The sequence below is a fragment of the Aegilops tauschii genome, chromosome 5 (assembly GCF_002575655.3).
Source record: "Aegilops tauschii subsp. strangulata cultivar AL8/78 chromosome 5, Aet v6.0, whole genome shotgun sequence".
Lineage (NCBI taxonomy): Eukaryota > Viridiplantae > Streptophyta > Magnoliopsida > Poales > Poaceae > Aegilops > Aegilops tauschii.
In genome coordinates, this window is record NC_053039.3 from 555,035,334 (window position 1) to 555,046,122 (window position 10,789).

Consider the following 10,789-nt stretch of genomic DNA (forward strand, 5'->3'; position numbering starts at 1 on the left):
ACATATACCTTTGGTGTTGCCGGCCTTCTTGTCCGCTAAGTATTTGGGGCAGTTCCGCTTCCAGTGACCACTTCCCTTGCAATAAAAGCACTCAGTTTCAGGCTTGGGTCCATTCTTCGACTTCTTCCCGGCAACTGGCTTACCGGGCGCGGCAACTCCCTTGCCGTCCTTCTTGAAGTTCTTCTTACCCTTGCCCTTCTTGAACTTAGTGGTTTTCTTCACCATCAACACTTGATGTTCTTTTCTGATCTCCACCTCCGCTGATTTCAGCATTGAATATACCTCAGGAATGGTCTTTTCCATCCCTTGCATATTGAAGTTCATCACAAAGCTCTTGTAGCTTGGTGGAAGCGACTGAAGGATTCTGTCAATGACCGCGTCATCCGGGAGATTAACTCCCAGCTGAGACAAGAGGTTGTGCAACCCAGACATTCTGAGTATGTGCTCACTAACAGAACTATTCTCCTCCATTTTACAGCTGAAGAACTTGTCGGAGACTTCATATCTCTCGACCCGGGCATGAGCTTGGAAAACCATTTTCAGCTCCTCGAACATCTCATATGCTCCATGTTTCTCAAAACGCTTTTGGAGACCCGGTTCTAGGCTGTAAAGCATGCCGCACTGAACGAGGGAGTAATCATCAGCACACTGCTGCCAAGCGTTCATAACATCTTGGTTCTCTGGGATTGGTGCTTCACCTAGCGGTGCTTCTAAGACATAATCTTTCTTGGCTGCTATGAGGATGATCCTCAGGTTCTGGACCCAGTCCGTATAGTTGCTGCCATCATCTTTCAGCTTGGTTTTCTCTAGGAACGCGTTGAAATTGAGGACAACGTGGGCCATTTGATCTACAAGACATAGTGTAAAGATTTTAGACTAAGTTCATGATAATTAAGTTCATATAATCAAATTATTTAATGAACTCCCACTCAGATAGACATCCCTCTAGTCATCTAAGTGAAACATGATTCGAGTTAACTAGGCTGTGTCCGATCATCACGTGAGACGGACTAGTCAAGATCGGTGAACATCTCCATGTTGATCGTATCTTCTATACGACTCATGCTCGACCTTTCGGTCCTCCGTGTTCCGAGGCCATGTATGTACATGCTAGGCTCGTCAAGTCAACCTAAGTGTATTGCGTGTGTTCCGAGGCCATGTCTGTACATGCTAGGCTCGTCAACACCCGTTGTATTCGGACGTTAGAATCTATCACACCCGATCATCACGTGGTGCTTCGAAACAACGAACCTTCGCAACGGTGCACAGTTAGGGGGAACACTTTTCTTGAAATTATCATAAGGGATCATCTTACTTACTACCGTCGTTCTAAGCAAATAAGATGCAAAACATGATAAACATCACATGCAATCAAATAGTGACATGATATGGCCAGTATCATTTTGCTCCTTTGATCTCCATCTTCGGGGCACCATGATCATCTTCGTCACCGGCATGACACCATGATCTCCATCATCATGATCTCCATCATTGTGTCTTCATGAAGTCGTCACACCAACGATTACTTCTACTTCTATGGCTAACGCGTTTAGCACCAAAGTAAAGTAATTTACATGGCGTTATTCAATGACACGCAGGTCATACAAAATAATAAAGACAACTCCTATGGCTCCTGCCGGTTGTCATACTCATCGACATGCAAGTCGTGATTCCTATTACAAGAATATGATCAATCTCATACATCACATATATCATTCATCACATCTTCTGGCCATATCACATCACATAGCACATGCTGCAAAAACAAGTTAGACGTCCTCTAATTGTTGTTGCAAGTTTTTACGTGGCTTGTAGGTTTCTAGCAAGAACGTTTCTTACCTACGTATGACCACAACGTGATTTGCCAATTTCTATTTACCCTTCATAAGGACCCTTTTCATCGAATCCGTTCCGACTAAAGTAGGAGAGACAGACACCCGCTAGCCACCTTATGCAACTAGTGCATGTCAATCGTTGGAACCTGTCTCACGTAAGCGTACGTGTAAGGCCGGTCCGGGCCACTTCATCCCACAATACCGCCGAAACAAGATACGACTAGTAGCGGCAAGAACAATTGGCAACATCAACGCCCACAACTGCTTTGTGTTCTACTCGTGCATAGTAACTACGCATAGGCCTGGCTCATGATGCCACTGTTGGGAATCGTAGCATAATTTTAAAATTTTCCTACGCTCACCAAGATCCATCTATGGAGTATAATAGCAACGAGGGGAAAGGAGTGCATCTACATACCCTTGTAGATCGTGAGCGGAAGCGTTCCAATGAACGTTGTTGATGGAGTCGTACTCGCCGTGATTCAAATCACCGATGACCGAGTGCCGAACGGACGGCACCTCTGCGTTCAACACACGTACGGTGCAGCGACGTCTCCTCCTTCTTGGTCCAGCAAGGGGGAAGGAGAGGTTGATGGAGATCCAGCAGCACGACGGCGTGGTGGTGGATGTAGCGGGATGTCGGCAGGGCTTCGCCGAGCTTCTGCGAGAGAGAGAGGTGTAGCAGGGGAGGAGGGAGGCGCCCAAGGCTTGTTGTACTACTGCCCTCCCTCCCCCCTTTATATAGGCCCCCTGGGAGGGGGGGCGCCGGCCAAGATCCCATCAAGGGAGGGGGCGGCGGCCAAGGGGGATACTTGCCCCCCAAGGCAAGTGGGGCGCCCCCCCACCCTAGGGTTTCTAACCCTAGGCGCAGGGGGGAGGCCCATGGGGGCGCCCCAGCCCACTAAGGGCTGGTTGCCCTCCCACTTCAGCCCATGGGGCCCTCCGGGATAGGTGGCCCCACCCGGTGGACCCTCGGGACCCTTCCGGTGGTCCCGGTACAATACCGATAACCCCCGAAACTTTCCCGGTGGCCGAAACTTGACTTCCTATATATAATTCTTCACCTCCGGACCATTCCGGACCTCCTCGTGACGTCCGCGATCTCATCCGGGACTCCGAACAACTTTCGGTTTTCCGCATACTCATATCTCTACAACCCTAGCGTCACCGAACCTTAAGTGTGTAGACCCTACGGGTTCGGGAGACATGCAGACATGACCGAGACGCCTCTCCGGTCAATAACCAACAGCGGGATCTGGATACCCATGTTGGCTCCCACATGTTCCACGATGATCTCATCGGATGAACCACGATGTCGAGGATTCAATCAATCCCGTATACAATTCCCTTTGTCAATCGGTATGTTACTTGCCCGAGATTCGATCGTCGGTATCCCAATACCTTGTTCAATCTCGTTACCGGCAAGTCTCTTTACTCGTACCGCAATGCATGATCCCGTGACTAACGCCTTAGTCATATTGAGCTCATTATGATGATGCATTACCGAGTGGGCCCAGAGATACCTCTCCGTCACACGGAGTGACAAATCCCAGTCTCGATCCGTGCCAACCCAACAGACACTTTCAGAGATACCCGTAGTGTACCTTTATAGTCACCCAGTTACGTTGTGACATTTGGTGCACCCAAAGCACTCCTACGGTATCCGGGAGTTGCACGATCTCATGGTCTAAGGAAAAGATACTTGACATTGGAAAAGCTCTAGCAAACGAAACTACACGATCTTTTATGCTATGCTTAGGATTGGGTCTTGTCCATCACATCATTCTCCTAATGATGTGATCCCGTTATCAATGACATCCAATGTCCATAGTCAGGAAACCATGACTATCTGTTGATCAACGAGCTAGTCAACTAGAGGCTTACTAGGGACACGTTGTGGTCTATGTATTCACACATGTATTACGATTTCCGGATAGCACAATTATAGCATGAACAATAGACAATTATCATGAACAAAGAAATATAATAATAACCATTTATTATTGCCTCTAGGGCATATTTCCAACAGTATGTATTGCAGAGACACACTTGTCGAAACAAAGGGTGGAAGGCCTGATGGGGACGTTAGGTTTTGAAGGTGGTTTTGCTGTTGCAAGTAGCGGAAGGAGTGGTGGTATTGGTTTGTTCTGGAGGCACGGTCTGAATTTGAGAGGTGAAGAATTTTTCACGATACCATATTGATGCTTGGGTGGCGAAGGAAGGGAAGGAGGATTGGAGGCTCACATGTTTTTATGGGGAGGCCAACCGAAGTCTTAGGCAGAACACATGGGACACCATGACTCGACTAAGGAGCGAATCAACGCTACAATGGGTATGCATTGGTGACTTTAACGAAGTCCTAAGGAGGGAGGAGCAGATGGGGCCCAATGAGAGAGAGGTGTCACAAATGACGGGGTTCAGGGAGGCGGTTGATCTATGCTGTCTGAATGATCTGGGGTATATTGGCTTGGACTGGACCTTTGAAAGGAGATTGTTGGAGGAAATTTTTGTAGAGTGCGCTTGGGCAGGGCGTTGGCCACGGCAGAGTGGAGCGCTAGATTCCCTTTTGCATCCCTTCGACACTTAGTTGCTGCTAAGTCTGAGCACTCTCCAATCGTTTTGATGAATGAGCAGGCACCCGAGAATCGAAGGATCGGTGTGGGAAAGTTATTCCGATATGAGAAAATGTGGGAACAACATGCTAAATTTTTCCCAATGCTTGAGGAGGCATGGAAGGCAAGTGGAGCATGTGGAACAGTGGAAGGCCTCAACGACAAGCTCGGTAATATGTCACGTGTGCTTGCTGACTGGGGAACGCGTGAGTTTGGACATGTACGGAAAAAACTAAGATGCTTAAAAGCAGAACTTCAGGCATTGAGATCAGTGCAGGGGCGGGTTGGCCCATCTGATCAAGAGAGGTGGATTGAGGAGCAAATAGTGGAACTTAATTTGAGAGCAGAAATCATGTGGCGCCAAAGATCACGAATCCAGTGGCTTGCTGAAGGTGATGGCAACACAAAAAAATTTCATCAGAAGGCCACAAATAGGAGAAGGAAGAACCGCATCTCGCAACTGCTAACAGAAGATGGTACACTATGTACTGATGCAGAGGAGATTGGCACAATGGCCACGGATTTTTACATAAATCTGTATGACTCAGAACCAACCATGGGAATGGAGGAAGTGCTCTCTCACATCCCGAGGAAAGTTGATGATGAAATGAACCGAATCCTTAATGCTGTGTATACAGAAACTGAAATTAAAGAGGCGCTCTTTCAGATGTATCCAACTAAGTCTCCAGGTCCGGATGGGTTCCCTGCACATTTTTTTCAGCGGAACTGGGGTCTTTGCGGTGAGGATGTTTCTAAGGTGGTGTTGTGTGTTTTGAATGGGGAAGAGTCTCCGGAGGTTATCAACAGGACTTTCATCGTTTTGATTCCTAAGGTAGTGGATCCAACCTCTCTTTCACAATTTCGGCCTATTAGTCTGTGCAATGTGATCTACAAGATCATATTCAAGGTGCATTCTAACCGGCTGAAACGAGTTCTACCGGACATTATTTCTCAGGAACAATCCGCTTTCGTACCTGGAAGGATGATCACGGATAACATCATTGCTGCTTATGAGTGCCTGCATTTTATGAAGAGGTCAAGAAGTAAGAAGAATGCTCATTGTGCATTGAAACTTGATATGATGAAGGCGTACGACCGGGTTGAATGGTCCTACCTGAAGGCTGTGATGTTAAAGATGGGGTTTAATCAAGTCTGGGTGGGGAAAATCATGGAATGTGTATCACCAATCTCTTTCTCAGTTCTTGTAAATGGAGTGAAGATGGATGTGTTTAGGCCTACAAGGGGCATACGACAAGGAGATCCGATTTCTCCCTACTTATTTCTTATGGCTCACGTTCGGTTACGTAGTAATTTCAAAATTTTCCTACGCACACACAGGATCATGGTGATGCATAGCAACGAGAGGGGAGAATGTTGTCCACGTACCCTCGTAGACCGAAAGCGGAAGCGTTAGCACAACGCGGTTGATGTAGTCGTACGTCTTCAAGATCCGACCGATCCAAGTACCGAACATACGGCACCTCCGAGTTCAGCACACGTTCAGCTCGATGACGTCCCTCGAACTCCGATCCAGCCGAGCTTTGAGGGAGAGTTCAGTCAGCACGACGGCGTGGTGACAGTGATGATGATGCTACCGACGCAGGGCTTCGCCTAAGCACCGCCACGATATGTTCAAGGTGGAATATGGTGGAGGGGGGCACCGCACACGGCTAAGAGATCAAGAGATCAATTGTTGTGTCTAGAGGTGTCCCCCTGCCCTCGTATATAAAGGAGCAAGGGGGGAGGGGCCGCCGGCCAGGGAGGGCGCGCCAAGGGGGGAGTCCTACTCCCACCGGGAGTAGGACTCCTCCTTTCCTAGTAGGAGTAGGAGAAGGGGGGAAGGAGGAGGTGGAGAGAAGGAAGGAGAGGGGGGCCGCCGCCCCCTTCCCTTGTCCAATTCGGACTGGGGCAAGGGGGGCCGCGCGCCACCTCCTGGCTGCCCTCTCTCTTCTCCACTAAGGCCCAATAGGCCCATTACTTCCCCGGGGGGGTTCCGGTAACCCCCGGTACTCCGGTAAAATCCCGATATCACCCGGAACACTTCCGATATCCAAATATAGGCTTCCAATATATCAATCTTTATGTCTCGACCATTTCGAGACTCCTCGTCATGTCCGTGATCATATCCGGGACTCCAAACTACCTTCGGTACATCAAAACACAAAAATCATAATACCGATCGTCATCTAACTTTAAGTGTGCGGACCCTACGGGTTCGAGAACTATGTAGACATGACCGAGACATGTCTCCGGTCAATAACCAATAGCGGAACATGGATGCTCATATTGGCTCCTACATGTTCTACGAAGATCTTTATCGGTCAAACCGCATAACAACATACGTTGTTCCCTTTGTCATTGGTATGTTACTTGCCCGAGATTCGATCGTCGGTATCTCAATACCTAGTTTAATCTCGTTACCGGCAAGTCTCTTTACTCGTTCTGTAATACATCATCTCGCAACTAACTCATTAGTCACAATGCTTGCAAGGCTTGTAGTGATGTGCGTTACCGAGAGGGCCCAGAGATACCTCTCCGACAATCTGAGTGAAAAATCCTAATCTCGAAATACGCCAACCCAACAAGTACCTTTGGAGACACCTGTCGAGCACCTTTATAATCACCCAGTTACGTTGTGACGTTTGGTAGCACACAAAGTGTTCCTTCGGTAAACGGGAGTTGCATAATCTCATAGTCATAGGAACACGTATAAGTCATGAAGAAAGCAATAGCAGAATACTAAACAATCAAGTGCTAAGCTAACGGAATGGGTCAAGTCAATCACATCATTCTCCTAATGATGTGATCCCGTTAATCAAATGACAACTCATGTCTATGGCTAGGAAACATAACCATCTTTGATCAACGAGCTAGTCAAGTAGAGGCATACTAGTGACACTCTGTTTGTCTATGTATGCACACAAGTATTATGTTTCCGGTTAATACAATTCTAGCATGAATAATAAACATTTATCATGATATGAGGAAATAAATAATAACTTTATTATTGCCTCTAGGGCATATTCCTTCAGTCTCCCACTTGCACTAGAGTCAATAATCTAGATTACACAGTAATGATTCTAACACCCATGGAGCCTTGGTGCTGATCATGTTTTGCTCGTGGAAGAGGCTTAGTCAACGGGTCTGCAATATTCAGATCCGTATGTATCTTGCAAATTTCTATGTCTCCCACCTGGACTTGATCCCAGATGGAGTTGAAGCGTCTCTTGATGTGCTTGGTTCTCTTGTGAAATCTGGATTCCTTTGCCAAGGCAATTGCACCAGTATTGTCACAAAAGATTTTCATTGGACCCGATGCACTAGGTATGACACCTAGATCGGATATGAACTCCTTCATCCAGACTCCTTCATTTGCTGCTTCCGAAGCAACTATGTACTCCGCATCACACGTAGATCCCGCCACGACGCTTTATTTAGAACTGCACCAACTGACAGCTCCACCGTTCAATGTAAACACGTATCCGGTTTGCGATTTAGAATCGTCCGGATCAGTGTCAAAGCTTGCATCGACGTAACCATTTACGACTAGCTCTTTGTCACCTCCATAAATGAGAAACATATCCTTAGTCCTTTTCAGTTATTTCAGGATGTTCTTGACCGCTGTCCAGTGATCCACTCCTGGATTACTTTGGTACCTCCCTGCTAAACTTATGGCAAGGCACACATCAGGTCTGGTACACAGCATTGCATACATGATAGAGCCTATGGCTGAAGCATAGGGAACATCTTTCATTTTCTCTCTATCTTCTGCAGTGGTCAGGCATTGAGTCTGACTCAACTTCACACCTTGTAACACAGGCAAGAACCCTTTCTTTGCTTGATCCATTTTGAATTTCTTCAAAACTTTGTCAAGGTATGTGCTTTGTGAAAGTCCTATCAAGCGTCTTTGATCTATCTCTATAGATCTTGATGGCTAATATGTAAGCAGCTTCACCGAGGTCTTTCATTGAAAAACTCTTATTCAAGTATCCTTTTATGCTATCCAGAAATTCTATATCATTTCCAATCAGCAATATGTCATCCACATATAATATCAGAAATGCTACAGAGCTCCCACTCACTTTCTTGTAAATACAGGCTTCTCCAAAAGTCTGTATAAAACCATATGCTTTGATCACACTATCAAAACGTTTATTCCAACTCCGAGAGGCTTGCACCAGTCCATAAATGGATCGCTGGAGCTTGCACACTTTGTCAGCTCCCTTTGGATCGACAAAACATTCTGGTTGCATCATATACAACTCTTCTTCCAGAAATCCATTCAGGAATGCAGTTTTGACATCCATTTGCTAAATTTCATAATCATAAAATGCGGCAATTGCTAACATGATTCGGACAGACTTAAGCATCGCTACGGGTGAGAAAGTCTCATCGTAGTCAATCCCTTGAATTTGTCGAAAACCTTTCGCAACAAGTCGAGCTTTATAGACAGTAACATTACCGTCAGTGTCAGTCTTCTTCTTGAAGATCCATTTATTTTCAATGGCTTGCCGATCATCGGGCAAGTCAACCAAAGTCCACACTTTGTTCTCATACATGGATCCCATCTCAGATTTCATGGCCTCAAGCCATTTTGCGGAATCTGGGCTCACCATCGCTTCTTCATAGTTCGTAGGTTCGCCTTGGTCAAGTAACATGACCTCCAGAATAGGATTACCGTACCACTCTGGTGCGGATCTTACTCTGGTTGACCTACGAGGTTCAGTAGTAACTTGATCTGAAGTTTCATGATCAATATCATCAGCTTCCTCACTCATTGGTGTAGGTGTCACAGGAGCTGATTTCTGTGATGAACTACTTTCCAATAAGGGAGCAGGTACAGTTACCTCATCAAGTTCTACTTTCCTCCCACTCACTTCTTTCGAGAGAAACTCCTTCTCTAGAAAGGATCCATTCTTAGCAACGAAAGTATTGCCTTCGGATCTGTGATAGAAGGTGTACCCAATAGTTTCCTTTGGGTATCCTATGAAGACACATTTCTCCGATTTGGGTTCGAGCTTATCAGGTTGAAGCTTTTTCACATAAGCATCGCAGCCCCAAACTTTAAGAAACGACAACTTTGGTTTCTTGCCAAACCACAGTTCATAAGGCGTCGTCTCAACGGATTTCGATGGTGCCCTATTTAACGTGAATGCAGCCATCTCTAAAGCATAACCCAAAAAACAATAGCGGTAAATCAGTAAGAGACATCATAGATCGCACCATATCTAGTAAAGTACGATTACGACGTTCGGACACACCATTACGCTGTGGTGTTCCGGGTGGCGTGAGTTGCGAAACTATTCCGCATTGTTTCAAATGTAGACCAAACTCGTAACTCAAATATTCTCCTCCACGATCCGATCGTAGAAACTTTATTTTCTTGTTACGATGATTTTCCACTTCACTCTGAAATTCTTTGAACTTTTCAAATGTTTCAAACTTATGTTTCATTAAGTAGATATACCCATATCTGCTTAAATCATCTGTGAAGGTGAGAAAATAACGATACCCGCCGCGAGCCTCAACATTCATTGGACCACATACATCAGTATGTATGATTTCCAACAAATCAGTTGCTCGCTCCATAGTTCCGGAGAACGGCGTTTTAGTCATCTTGCCCATGAGGCACGGTTTGCAAGTACCAAGTGATTCATAATCAAGTGATTCCAAAAGTCCATCAGTATGGAGTTTCTTCATGCGCTTTACACCAATATGACCCAAACGGTAGTGCCACAAATAAGTTGCACTATCATTATCAACTCTGCATCTTTTGGCTTCAACATTAGGAATATGTGTATAACTACTATCGAGATTCAACAAAAATAGACCACTCTTCAAGGGTGCATGACCATAAAAGATATTACTCATATAAATAGAACAACCATTATTCTCAGATTTAAATGAATAACCGTCTCGCATCAAACAAGATCCAGATATAATGTTCATGCTTAACGCTGGCACCAAATAACAATTATTTAGGTCTAAAACTAATCCCGAAGGTAGATGTAGAGGTAGCGTGCCGACGGCGATCACATCAACTTTGGAACCATTTCCCACGCGCATCGTCACCTCGTCCTTAGCCAGTCTTCGCTTAATCTGTAGTCCCTGTTTCGAGTTGCAAATATTAGCAACAGAACCAGTATCAAATACCTAGGTGCTACTGCAAGCTCTAGTAAGGTACACATCAATAACATGTATATCACGTATACCTTTGTTCACCTTGCCATCCTTCTTATCCGCCAAATACTTGGGGCAGTTCCGCTTCCAGTGACCAGTCTGCTTGCAGTAGAAGCACTCAGTCTCAGGCTTAGGTCCAGACTTGGGTTTCTTCTCTTGAGC